This window comes from Centropristis striata, chromosome 13 (genome assembly GCF_030273125.1).
Source record: "Centropristis striata isolate RG_2023a ecotype Rhode Island chromosome 13, C.striata_1.0, whole genome shotgun sequence".
Taxonomy (NCBI): Eukaryota; Metazoa; Chordata; class Actinopteri; order Perciformes; family Serranidae; genus Centropristis; species Centropristis striata.
The window spans coordinates 10546649-10558935 of NC_081529.1; the positions used below are offsets into that span (position 1 = coordinate 10546649).

General features: G+C 36.3%; 1 long non-coding RNA gene across 1 annotated transcript; it reads right to left on the bottom strand.

Annotated features, from left to right (window-relative positions):
- Positions 1-1297: 1297 nt before the first annotated feature.
- Positions 1298-5010, bottom strand: LOC131983785 (uncharacterized). Its single transcript, XR_009395493.1, has 3 exons — positions 4857-5010; positions 3864-4002; positions 1298-1728 (listed from the first exon to the last, which is right to left on the bottom strand). It is a non-coding gene; the product is annotated as an uncharacterized LOC131983785 (long non-coding RNA).
- Between the last annotated feature and the right edge of the window lie 7277 nt (positions 5011-12287).

Consider the following 12287-nt stretch of genomic DNA (forward strand, 5'->3'; position numbering starts at 1 on the left):
TCTCATTCAGTGAGTCCCTGCATGTTTAACCACAACTGACTGCTGGCAGGAGAGCCATGTACCACGATAACTCTGAGCAGCTTTGGGAATTAATTACATTATATTTGAATGTGAGTGAGTTGAAACAGGACTAGAGTAAAGGTCTCAGGTTCGGAGATTGGAAGCCCAAGAATAAACACAACCGGAGAAAAAAGACTGGTCTCAATGCTTTATTTAAATTACAGGTGAAGTTATGCAGCGCTGGACTCAGACTGACATCACTCTGCAGGATCCCAGTCAGAATGAGCCCCGATCTCTGTAATTATTCACATTTCATCCTCTACAGAAGTTGGACTTACACACAACTGAGTTCTATTGGCTAGTTACCAATGACATGGACAGACCAACAGCTGTCCAAGTCTCGTTCGAAGGTTGTAATACACAATGTGTGTGTGCGTGTGTGTGTGTGTGTGTGTGTGTGTGTGTGTGTGTGTTGTTCCTACAGGCGCGTATCTATGAGCTACAAAGCCTAAACATGATAACTTCTGTGGGAACACAAACCAAACTGCGCTGTGTCACGTCTGTCTGTGGTAAACACAGAAGCTACAGTGGAGGAAAACACATTGGCTATCTGCCTTCTTATAAATATTCAAATATAACACGAGGTTAAAACCTAGTATAAAGCTCACAGGTCAATTGTTTGGTCAATTCAATCCTGTGATTTTGTGGTTAATATGATACAGGAATAGTTAATGGTAGTGTCTATGATGTGAGTATTTTGGATAGTTAATAAGCTTTCATCCCTCTAATACAAACAAGTAATGATACCATTAGTGATAATAAACCACACGTCTGTCACTCGTGCATATCACGGATAAAATAAGATTCCACTTTATTAAATGTGCCTTTCCTGTCTACCCTGAATTTAAAAAAAACTATAAAGCTTATTTTCAAATATGATTTTAGCCTCTCCCCAGTCTCGCAGCACAACACTTTACTATGAAATTTCATTCATTCATTCATTTATTATCCTCAACTGCTCAACCAAACTCAGGTCATGGGGGGCTGGAGTCAATCCCAGCTGACACTGGGTAAGATGTGAGATGTGGGGTGCACCCTGGACAGGTCTTTACCATGAAATGTAATGATTGAAATCCATTTTTGGGGTTATTGTGTGACTCTCTATTGTCTCTATTGCATAAATGCTCTCCCTTCCCAACTCCCAGAGACCAGCGTAAACCGATAAGCAGTCCAATATGATTTATTGTTCACAACAATATATTTATTGTTGCTTCAGGGTGAGCAATAGCCAAATAGCCAAAACAACAAACAAAACATTTCTAATTTTAAATCTAACTGACCTGAAAATAAAGACGCGTAAAATAAAATACAGGTTTCTTACCTGAACTCCCTAACAAAAACAGGAGAAAATATTCATAAAACAAAAGGTTACCCACCCCTACCTACCAGGACTGCAACAATTAACTTAAAGAATCTTTGTTATAAATAATACAACAGATAACAAAGATTACAACCACTACTGACAACAGTCGACAAACATTTCCCACTAGTGCGTGTGGCTGGGAGTCAGACAAAGGGCCGAGAGAGAGAGAGAGGCGTCCTCAGCAGCAGTCCTATTAAAGATGTTCAATCAGCCGCCTCCAACCACCACCACCTGGGAAACAGAAAGGAGAGGCAAAGAAAAGAAGCAGCACCTCCTCTGGCAGGGAGGAACACCTGCACCAGGCACTGCAATGATAAAAAACATAGGACCTTATGACCCCTGGTCATAACACTATCCAAGTTGCACATAAAACGTGCTGTTTTTTTCATTGGAAATTCATGTTCTGTTACCCTGACGCATTCCCACTCTAAAGACTTGGGCCATAATACAGGTCACATGATTAACAGAAATTAGGATGAATTGAATCTGCTGAAGGTCATTGGAAGATCAAAGGTCAGTTTGCTCCCTCTATTTACTGTAAGTTTAATTATAATGTATGACTGACAATGCCAGTCTCAATATTTTATAGATACAAGAACCATCAAATGAATACCAACACTTTAAGGGTTTTCGATGCCATTACAATTTGTCATATGGCTACAGTTCATGTATTTAATGCTGTGCCAAAAACTCAAAAAAAAAAAAAAAAAAAAAAGGCCCGACACTGACTATCACATTTTTGACAGAGTACAAAATATGTATGAGAGTGTGTATATTTTTGAAAAGATACATGCAAATAGGAACTAGTTTGCAGAAAGGCCTGTTTATTGGTACTGAGGTGTTTAAGCCTTTCCCCAGTGGTTTGTCTTACTGTAACAATCCAACACACACACACACACACACACACACACACACACAAATGCTGATGATGTTTAATTGCGGAGACTGTGTGTTTTCAGGATATGGTGTAGGTGTTGCTATGGCAGCACGGCGAATTTTGAGGACTTGTCAAAAAAAGGAAGTCGCTCTAATGTCAGCATACATCGTCCAATCTGCCCCAAATTTCTCATGTGTAAAAAGACTCCAGGCCTGAACACACTTCAATACTGAAACACAGTCTCAGCCCCCAGCCTGGTAGTTGGCTTGCTGTGCATGTTTTGTGAAGCAGTCCTTGCATGGTGGGAGCTCATGACTTCAGATTTCACCTTTTTTGGGAACAGGAAAGTTGAAACCTGAGCTCATTGACCTTGGTGGTTGATGCTTTTGTTCTGGGGAGACTTCCCTTTTCTGGCCAAATTATAAGAATGTGTCCTGAATGTCCCTTTTGCTGGTCAAAAGTGTTTAGGCACTTGTCTTTCCTTTGGCTGCAAGGGAACAAAAACACTTTAAAACACTAAGCCAACAGTGGAAGCAACCTTCCTGATGTTTACAAGCCTTGTAATGGTTCTAGTGCCACACTTTTGTAACTAAAGGGCATCAATATTGTCACAGAATGCCAAACACATGATGAAGACATCTGTGTGTTCAGAGCAGATATCTACAGATTGGTCTCCCTCTCTGGTGGTCAGCATGGAGACGTAGGCAGCCATCTGCTTCTTAGTACAGCAGTGAACATAATACACGGCCTCTTGAACATTATAATATCTTCTTCTGCTAGCTATGGCATCCTGCTACTATAACTGTTGCTAGTCACTGCCAGTCATAGATACATTACCAAGGATGCTGATTATAACAATTTACCTGAAAAACATCTAGTCTGATCTATATTCCCACAAATCTAGAGACAACAAAGAGAAAAGTTTCAGAAAGAAAAAAGAAGTCATCACTTTAAAGTGTTGTGTTCTAGCTTTGAAATGTGTGTTATTGCATGGGGTCATAAAGTGAAAACACACTGAAAGCTACCTCTACTGCAATGCCATCACAGATTTTCTAGCGCTAGGGGTGTAACCATGCCAAAAATCACTACGAGAATTATTCCCCCAGATTGTACCGGTGGCCCAAGTTTGGGGTCCTGGCTCACAGATCATATGAAAACATTTGAATTTATGTCACAAAAAGAAATGTAGAATACTTGTTAAGGGTTTAGCTAAATGGAGAAAACTGCCTGAGATAATTCACTGTTTTAATTCAAGTCTTTTACTGTGGGCCATTTGTTTTGTTCAAAGTTTTCTTTAATGTTTTGTTGGAAATTTGCATTTTCAAGCTTTAATAACTTAAGTAACTTTAAGACTTAAATTCTCAGGCAGAAAAAAAAGAAATTGTTGCCAGAGACATTGACCTCCATACAGAATTAAAGTTGGTCTGTGTTTTGAATTTCTCCCAGTTTCACAGCTGAATCAGGTCACTTGTGGTTTCTGCACACAAACTGCTCATATCAATACATTTTGTTGTGTCAGCTGAGTTTACTTTTGTTTGCTGATAATATGAGGACATGAATTACCTTGGAGTCATTTTGTGAGTCTGGATTTCATCTCAGTTTGTGTTTTCTGGTCTACTAGTGACATCTTGTGGATGTTGGAGAACATCACCAGAGCTGAGACTTCCTCATCATACAAGGTGTGTATCTCATAAGGCGTGTCCTTCAGGTAGAGACACAGGAAGTGTTTAGACATTGTTGTAAGGTTGGTTTTCTAAAAAACTCAGTCCTCACAGAGAGAAACCCACTAAACCTCACTGAAGAATAAGAATGATCACTGTGCCACAGAGGTAAGTGTTGGGAAGAAGAAGAGAACAGCGTTTTTAAAAACAGATTAAGAATAAGAGAAGTAGAGACCATGGAGGGATATCATTTTGCTTTCACTTTGCACAAAGACTTTGGCTTTTATGAATTTGTGGATGATAACATTTTTGTAAATGTGACTCCAGTGTAGCATTACTTTAGTAACTCGACTAATCCACTGTATTTAAGATTTATTTTAAAATACATTTGACTTTACAACAGTGAACTCTGTGTGATAAAAGTAGGTAAATCACCTCTTTTTTTAAATATAGCCTACAGTTCATAGTTCAGACAGCACGGCAGACCATTAGTTCACAATCAAAAGTGTAAAATGAACCACATACGTTGTTTGTTTTGTGAAAAAAAGTCTTATTTTATTACTAATCCAATAACTCCCTGTAATCATATTGTTACGGTCCGTTTGGTCGCTTGTGAACGCTCCAGTCGGAGTCTGGTGCGGACCAAAACAACCAGTCCGAGACCCCTTGAGAGAGGGGGTCTCGGACCGTTTCCAAACGGACCCGTAGTGCGGTTCGATTGCACCGTGAACATAATCCGACCCAATGACAGGAAATGAACCATAACGCAGCGGATTGTGGGCGACCTGCGGGGGCATTTTAAGAGATGCACAGAGCAACAGGAGCAACATGACGAGGAGAGGAATGACTCACTGCAGAATTATCAACATATTGCTCAAAACAACTTAATATTTACCTTCTTGGTAGAAGCAGATCATGGTAGAAGCGCATCAAGGCTCGCCTTCTCGGAAGTTATTGATCAACATATTATTGACGACCAGGAGCGTCAACAGGAGCTCGTTCTGAGCATTTCTCTCAAAAGTTGTACTGAGGTCAAGCCAGCCTTCGCCGTGCATGTCTTTACTAGGCGTTACGGTAAGAACGTGTTTGAAATTAAAGCAATTCTCCGGTAAACTTTATTTCACTTTTTTTCCCCCAATTCCCCCAAAACAGTGCGTCACTTATGAAGACAAGAATGGAAGCACATTAAAAATCAATGAACAAGTAAAATATCAATGAATGAATCAATAAATAAATAAATGAAGGGGGAAATAAATGAAGCCCAGTATTTCTACTGTAAGTAGCTTGGTCAGATTTTAATAGACTACATTTAAAAGGCTAACTTCAAAGCGACATATGGGTCATTTCAGAATTGCGGGTACATTTCGCGTCTCCCAGAAAAACCTTTGATTATTTCCCCCTAAAAAAGTATTTATTGGATCTGTTTTAAATAATATTGTTAATTATATTGAATGTTCACCAATAATAATGTTTGGTGTGTATTTTAGGCACAATATATATGTAAAATATTCATTAAATGATTCCTACCCACCAATTATTTGCTGTCTTCAGCTTGTGATTCACATGTTCATATTGAATTTACATAAAATAATTCATTAAAATTAGCAGTTTTTTTGTGCTAATTCTATAAATACTTATACTTACAGTTGCACAGAGTATTTATTTTCTGTAATACATGGGATTTCAACATTAAAAATATACCTTTTTTATCTGTCCCTATGATCCGGTCAACTCTGTTATCTCTGTTATAAAACCATATAAAAACCCTACAGCATTCAAATAAAAAACATGTAACCTGCACCCAGTGATGTCACTTCCTCTTGCAGAAAAGATTTGGAGGGAACTATGGAATGTTAAACTTTCTCTCTCATTAATTTGTACAAAATGTTGAGAATACACCAACAGTAGATTAATTAAATGTCAATTCTGTTACTAGGATATTCTAGCGAATCTGTCATTTAAAAAAACCCAAACAATTATATGACGAAAATTCATAAAATTATGGTTTTATTCATGACATGTGGTATCTGGTTTTAAGCTAGCATGTGGAGTTAAAGCACAAAATGGTGGAAAATGTCAACTCTGTTATCGTCAACTCTGTTACATGTTTCAAAATTTCAATGATAACAGAGTTACTGTTTTTGGCCTTTCACACATAGTTTGTCAACTCTGTTATTCATGTCAACACTTTTCACATAGGCGTCAACTCTGTTTCTCACAGTTTTGTTTAAAGAAATTCTACTTAAATATGTTTTATTGTTGACAAATTAACCAGAAGCTGTGTCATAACTAACATTCTCACCATACATGAAATTTCAAAGCATTTCATTCATTTTTGGAGCAATATTTAGAGAAAATCCTAACTGTCTTGGGAACTTTCCAATTAAATGTGTCAATGTTTTTACTCCTGAAAAAAGAATCTTTATCTTAGAAAATTTAAAGTTGAATTAGTGGATGTAAAGACAAAAGTTCTCTTAGGAAAGACATGGTTTTAAACTGTATTACATTTGAGTACTATACATATTTACCCTAATTTGTCTGCAACAGAGTTGACTGATTTTACTGTTACTACGATGATTTTACGATTAAATATTTGAAATCTTACATGTTTAAGCTTGGCAAATGCTGGAAGTGTTAAATTTAAAGTATTCTCTATGGGAATGAAAAAGGTTTTATGGAAAAAAATAAAATAAAATTCTTATTTTGTCTAAACTTCAAATGTACCCGCAATTCTGAAATGGGCCATATACAGTGCTTAACACATTTATTAGACCACCGGTTAATGCCACAGCTGTCCTAAAATAACAGCATTTGTAGGCCTAATTACTAAAATAATCTTAAAAATGTTTTCTATTGGTAAGTACAGCAGTATGTAGAAGCTCTTTAACCGAAATGATATTTGTAATGCTAAAACATAGCCTGAAAATGATTGTTTTCCGTGAATTTTCAAATTTACTGTTTTATAAAAAAAAAACTGTAAAAAATAGTAAAGCACATTGTTATTTCTTGATTAAGATGTCAAATTATAGTTATTTAATCACATATCTGAAAAGAAAAAAATAGTTTTAGTGGTTGAAAGTTATGCTTGATTCATTTCTGACTTCTCAGAGAAGTCCAGTGAGCCAGCACACATTTAGATATAAAAAGGTGAATTTAGTTTGTTATTTAACAATAACATTTTAGTTTATCAAGCTTTTGAAAGATTTCCAAAATATTTATGTTTTCTCGTTTTTTTATGATAGGTGGTCTAATAAATTTGTTAAGCAATGTACAAAATGTATATATAAATGTATAAAATTGTAATGATCATAAATGTAAAAAAGAGCTATCTTCTTTCTAAATTCAACTTGTTAACGGATTATAATTAAAAGAAAACCGTCCATAATCAGAGACTCATTCAACATCAGGTGGTCCTCAGGGTGTCCCTCATGATTACAGGACATTCTGATGTCTCATTACAATATTATAGCCTTTTAAATTCTCACATAATCCGCTATTTTCCTTATAATTTCAGATTGACATTCTGAGAAGGTGGACTCTCTTTGAAGTTGGCCTCCATAAATGTAGTCCTTATTAAACTCTGACAAGGCTACTCACCGTTCAAATGCTAGAGTCTCATCTAGAAGCTTGTGCTTCTGAAATAAAGTTTACCGGAACATTTATTTTATTTTGAAGACCGTAACGCCTTGTAAATACACGCACCACGAAAACAAAGTCGAGGCTTTCTGGACTGTGTTTTCCGAAGTGGATGCTGGTTTGACCGCAGTCTGAGGTCCTGTAGAATGTAGCTGAAGTGGAATTAGTGACTGGAAACTTTTAATTAATTATAATATAATGTAATATTTTACTTTACAGTCTAAATGCGTTTTATAAAAAAATCCACAGTGAACAGTTCAGTGAACACCATGCAATTAATCTTATTTCCATATTTATCTGATATTTGGGCCTGGTTGTGTAACACTTTATTCTGAAAACTGAAAACCGCACATAGACACAACAAATACATTTTCGGCGCGACGCAATTTAATTATTTCACATGGTTAATACCTTATCTCCTCCCTGCGAGTAAGAGTTTTATACTGAAAAAAGTGACAAAGAATGACAGTAAAGTGTATATCCTTCATGTCAGCTCGCTTGGAGCAGTTTCAGTGAATTTACCGTAAATATCACAATACGGGCGCACTACATAATATAGGGACTGCTGGTTTGACTACTGAGAAGCGAATGACGGCTCACTTGACCGCAGTGAACGGAATTGGGTTGTGAAAACGTCTTTAAAAAATGTTGTGGGCTATAATACCCCCACATTATATTTCTCTAATGTTAGTTTAAATACATTTTGAGGAACGAAACAATAAATTAATTCGACCAACTCTTCATTAATTGACTAGAACGGAAAACAAACGTTAGCCGTAGAGCTGGCACACCAACGGTAATTTAACGGCTATAACTGTTAGCTTTGCTGTTTTATTTAAACAATCTATTTATGTAATATTGTTGAAGGTGCCAATTGTTGCGTTGTTAATGGTCCGGGTATCATAGTATAATTCCTTTTTCTGTCCAAACGAAAATACGAAAAAAGGAAAACAGTGCCCCCTTTTCCTTTTTTCGTTTTAAACCAAAAACGAAAAAACGGATTTTGCTATCAGCATCAAAAAACGAAATAACCAAACAACCTAAATGAAATAACGGCCGTTATTTGTTTTTTGCAAATTCATTTTTCCTTTTTTCGTTTCTCATTTATTGATATGATGTCGGACACATCGGAAGCGGAAAAATAAAAGTCCCGTCAAAATAAAAGTCCCGTATTAATAAGTACTTATTATCAAGCATAAAAAGGATTAAAAAAACGTATAATCGTACACTAGTATAAGCTACTGTTCTCTGAACCATGCATGGTTCACATTTATTAACATAATTATTATTGATTATTAATTATAATTATAACTAATGTCAGGCCTAACGCCATAAATGAAAGCTATCGCTATGAAAGAGGTTTTTTTTTTTTCAAGATAAATGAAGTAGGACATTAAAAGATTCCCTTTGATTAGCACACTCAGAACATTGTCATATCATTTAATTACAGCCATAGGCGGCGGGTGAGCCTGACGTTTGGGAAGCCTATCTGACCACATGTTATACAGCCCGGTCGCCGGTGCTGATCGCTTCTGAAGTAAGGTACTTTTACTTTGTTTATCTCATCACCATGGCAACGCAGCAGCTGCGTCATAATAAATCCCTGGAATATAGGGGAAGCTTGCTCGCGATCGCAGCTCCTTTGATGAGAACACGCACAAAGCTCAGAGCCGGACCGGAAAATAACACCAGTTAACTCTAACCGGGGCTAAAGGTTTTGTTGAGCCGGAACATGAACACAGAGCCTGGTTGAGCCTCTTCAGATACTCTTCATGTAATAACTGCGCCACCCTGTGGCTAAACATCAGCACTGAAGCGATAACTTCACAAATTCTCATTTTTAATAATTATTATTTTCATAATGTGTGTGAGGTTGTCGCTGCAGCTGCTGCCCGTTCGTCACTATGCTGACAAGTTGCCGGTGACAACGCGTTGCCATGGTGATAAGATAAACAACATAAAAGTACTTCAGAAGCGATCAGCACCGGCGACTGGGCTGTATAACATGTGGTCAGATAGGCTTGCCAAACGTCAGGCTCACCCGCCGGCATTAGTTATGATTATGATTAATAATCAATAATAATGATGTTAATAAATGTGAACCATGCATGGTTCAGAGAACAGTAGCTTATACTAGTGTACGATTATACGTTTTTTTAATCCTTTTTATGCTCGATAATAAGTAGGCTACTTATTAATACGGGACTTTTATTTTGACGGGACTTTTATTTTTCCGCTTCCAATGTGTCCGACATCATATCAATAAATGAGAAACGAAAAAAGGAAAAATGAATTTGCAAAAAACAAATAACGGCCGTTATTTCATTTAGGTTGTTTGGTTATTTCGTTTTTTGATGCTGATAGCAAAATCCGTTTTTTCGTTTTTTGGTTTAAAACGAAAAAAGGAAAAGGGGGCACTGTTTTCCTTTTTTCGTATTTTCGTTTGGACAGAAAAAGGAATTATACTATAGTACCCGGACCTATAAAAAGGTGGATTCAGTTTGTTATTTGCCAAATGAATAACAATAACATTTTTAGTTTGTTTTCTCGTTTTTATGACAGGTTGGCTAATAAATTTGATAAGCACTGTACATATTTATTTAAAAAGTAGAGCCTGACAGATATATCTGTTGATGGATATGTTCAGATATTTGCCCATTAAAGGCATATCCATATTTATTGCTATCGGTGTATATGTTGTCCAATATACGCCAATATGAAAACATATTTTAACACAAAATTCTATTTAATAATTGTCTGTTTAAGAAAATAGCCTTCTCAGAACTAGGTCATATCTGCACAAAAACAGTTCGCAATTCACATAAAAAAATCCCATATTGGTTGGGCTCTACTAAAAAGAGGATTGTCCTGTTCTATGTTTGGTTAATGTTTTTGTTTTTTTACCTTAAAAAAAAAAAACATCAGATGAAGGTATTTGAGTTGTGTCTTTGACATAATGTGATTGATTTATTGACTTATTTTTTCCCCTGTCAACATGAATATCAGGTACCAAAGGCACTGAGCAGCTCATGGAGTCCATCATCAGAGGAGACTTTGAGACGTCTGTGTAAGTATCCCTCTCTAATGTATAGACTGCATGTGTTTGTGTCCAATGTGCCAGATAATTCTTACTTGTTTAACTGTCTGTCTTCTTATTAGATTGCAGTATCAACATGGTTTAGTTTGCCCTCACTTTTTAGTTAAATTAATACCATTTACACATTTAATACAAAAAGATGCAGTCAAACAGGAAAAAAACATCATGTCTGCTCGTGACGCAGACAGTTCAAAGTGAATGTGCAAAGAAAAAGCTCCTGTGGTTGAGGCCGCCATCGTCAAGTGGATTGATTATGACCAATAATTTCAATCAATCAATCAATCAATCTATCAATCTATCTATCTATCTATCTATCTATCTATCTATCTATCTATCTATCTATCTATCTATCAATCAATCAATCTATCAATCAAATAGTCAATTAAACTTTATTTGTATTGCACCTTTCATACAGGTTAGTGCCGTCCAAATTGTACACAGAAACACAGAAAAAAGTAAAAACCATAGAGAAATAGAAAAGACATTTAAAAATGATTCGTGACACAGACGGGCTTTTTGTGAAGGAATAACTCCGTAGGGATCCACAGTGGGCCGGTACATAGCAAAGCTGTCTGTTTCATGACTTTATGTTCATGTATTTACTATACAATAGTCAATGTGATGGTAATCTGAATGAGGAAAAACAAAAGATGGTTATATTAATCACGTGACCATCGTAAGCGGTTTCCACTGTAACAGGAAGTGAACTACTCAGCTCAGCTACATCATGTTATGGCTGTGCATCTTTAGCTCACATGCAATGCATCCTGGTACATGCAGGGGACTGTGCACGGCTCCACAAGCAGGACAACGCAGCTTTCTTGTCTCACTATAGCACGCACTGAGGAAATTATTGTTTCAATTGACGACGTTGACCACCAACATTGATTAAACATCCATATAAAAGGTGGTGACTTCTCCCTTTAATTGTCCAGGGAGGTCAAAGCTGCATCTGCAAGACTATCACTAAAAATGAGTCAATAATATATTCAATAAACATGAATGATGCCAACTGAACGTTGATCAGTTTTTGTTAAACTCAAACATTTAACAAAATGCAAAAATATAGCAGAATTTGCATTGCTAAACACAGATTTTTACAGTTAAGAAGCTTCCTGATAAAGCATAAAGAGTGGAATAGAGTCCCAAATTGAAGAGGTCTTAATAAAAGTACAAATGGGAGATGGAGGGAGAAAAGTTAAAAGTAATCTATATCAAGTTAACCAATGCTTTACTCTTGAATCAGGCAAAAGACAGAAGAATAGCCGCCCCGTCTCCTCAGTTCATTAAATATTTTTGCATTTTGTGAGTTATTTTTGCATTTTGCAAAATGTTTTGGCGTTTCATTTATTATTTTCTCATTTTGTTAAATGTTTTTGGATATTATGAAATGTTTTTTGTGTCATGAACTTTTTGGACATTTTGTAAAATATTTTTTCAGTTGACCTTAAGGGCCATTGCACAACTTTCCTCCCCTGCTGTTCTCATCTGATCTGAATATATTTTGTCCATTAGATTAATATTACTATTCAAGAGTTAGAGAGAGAGACAGGCATCTTATTAGAATGGATTATTATTCAATAAATAGATAGT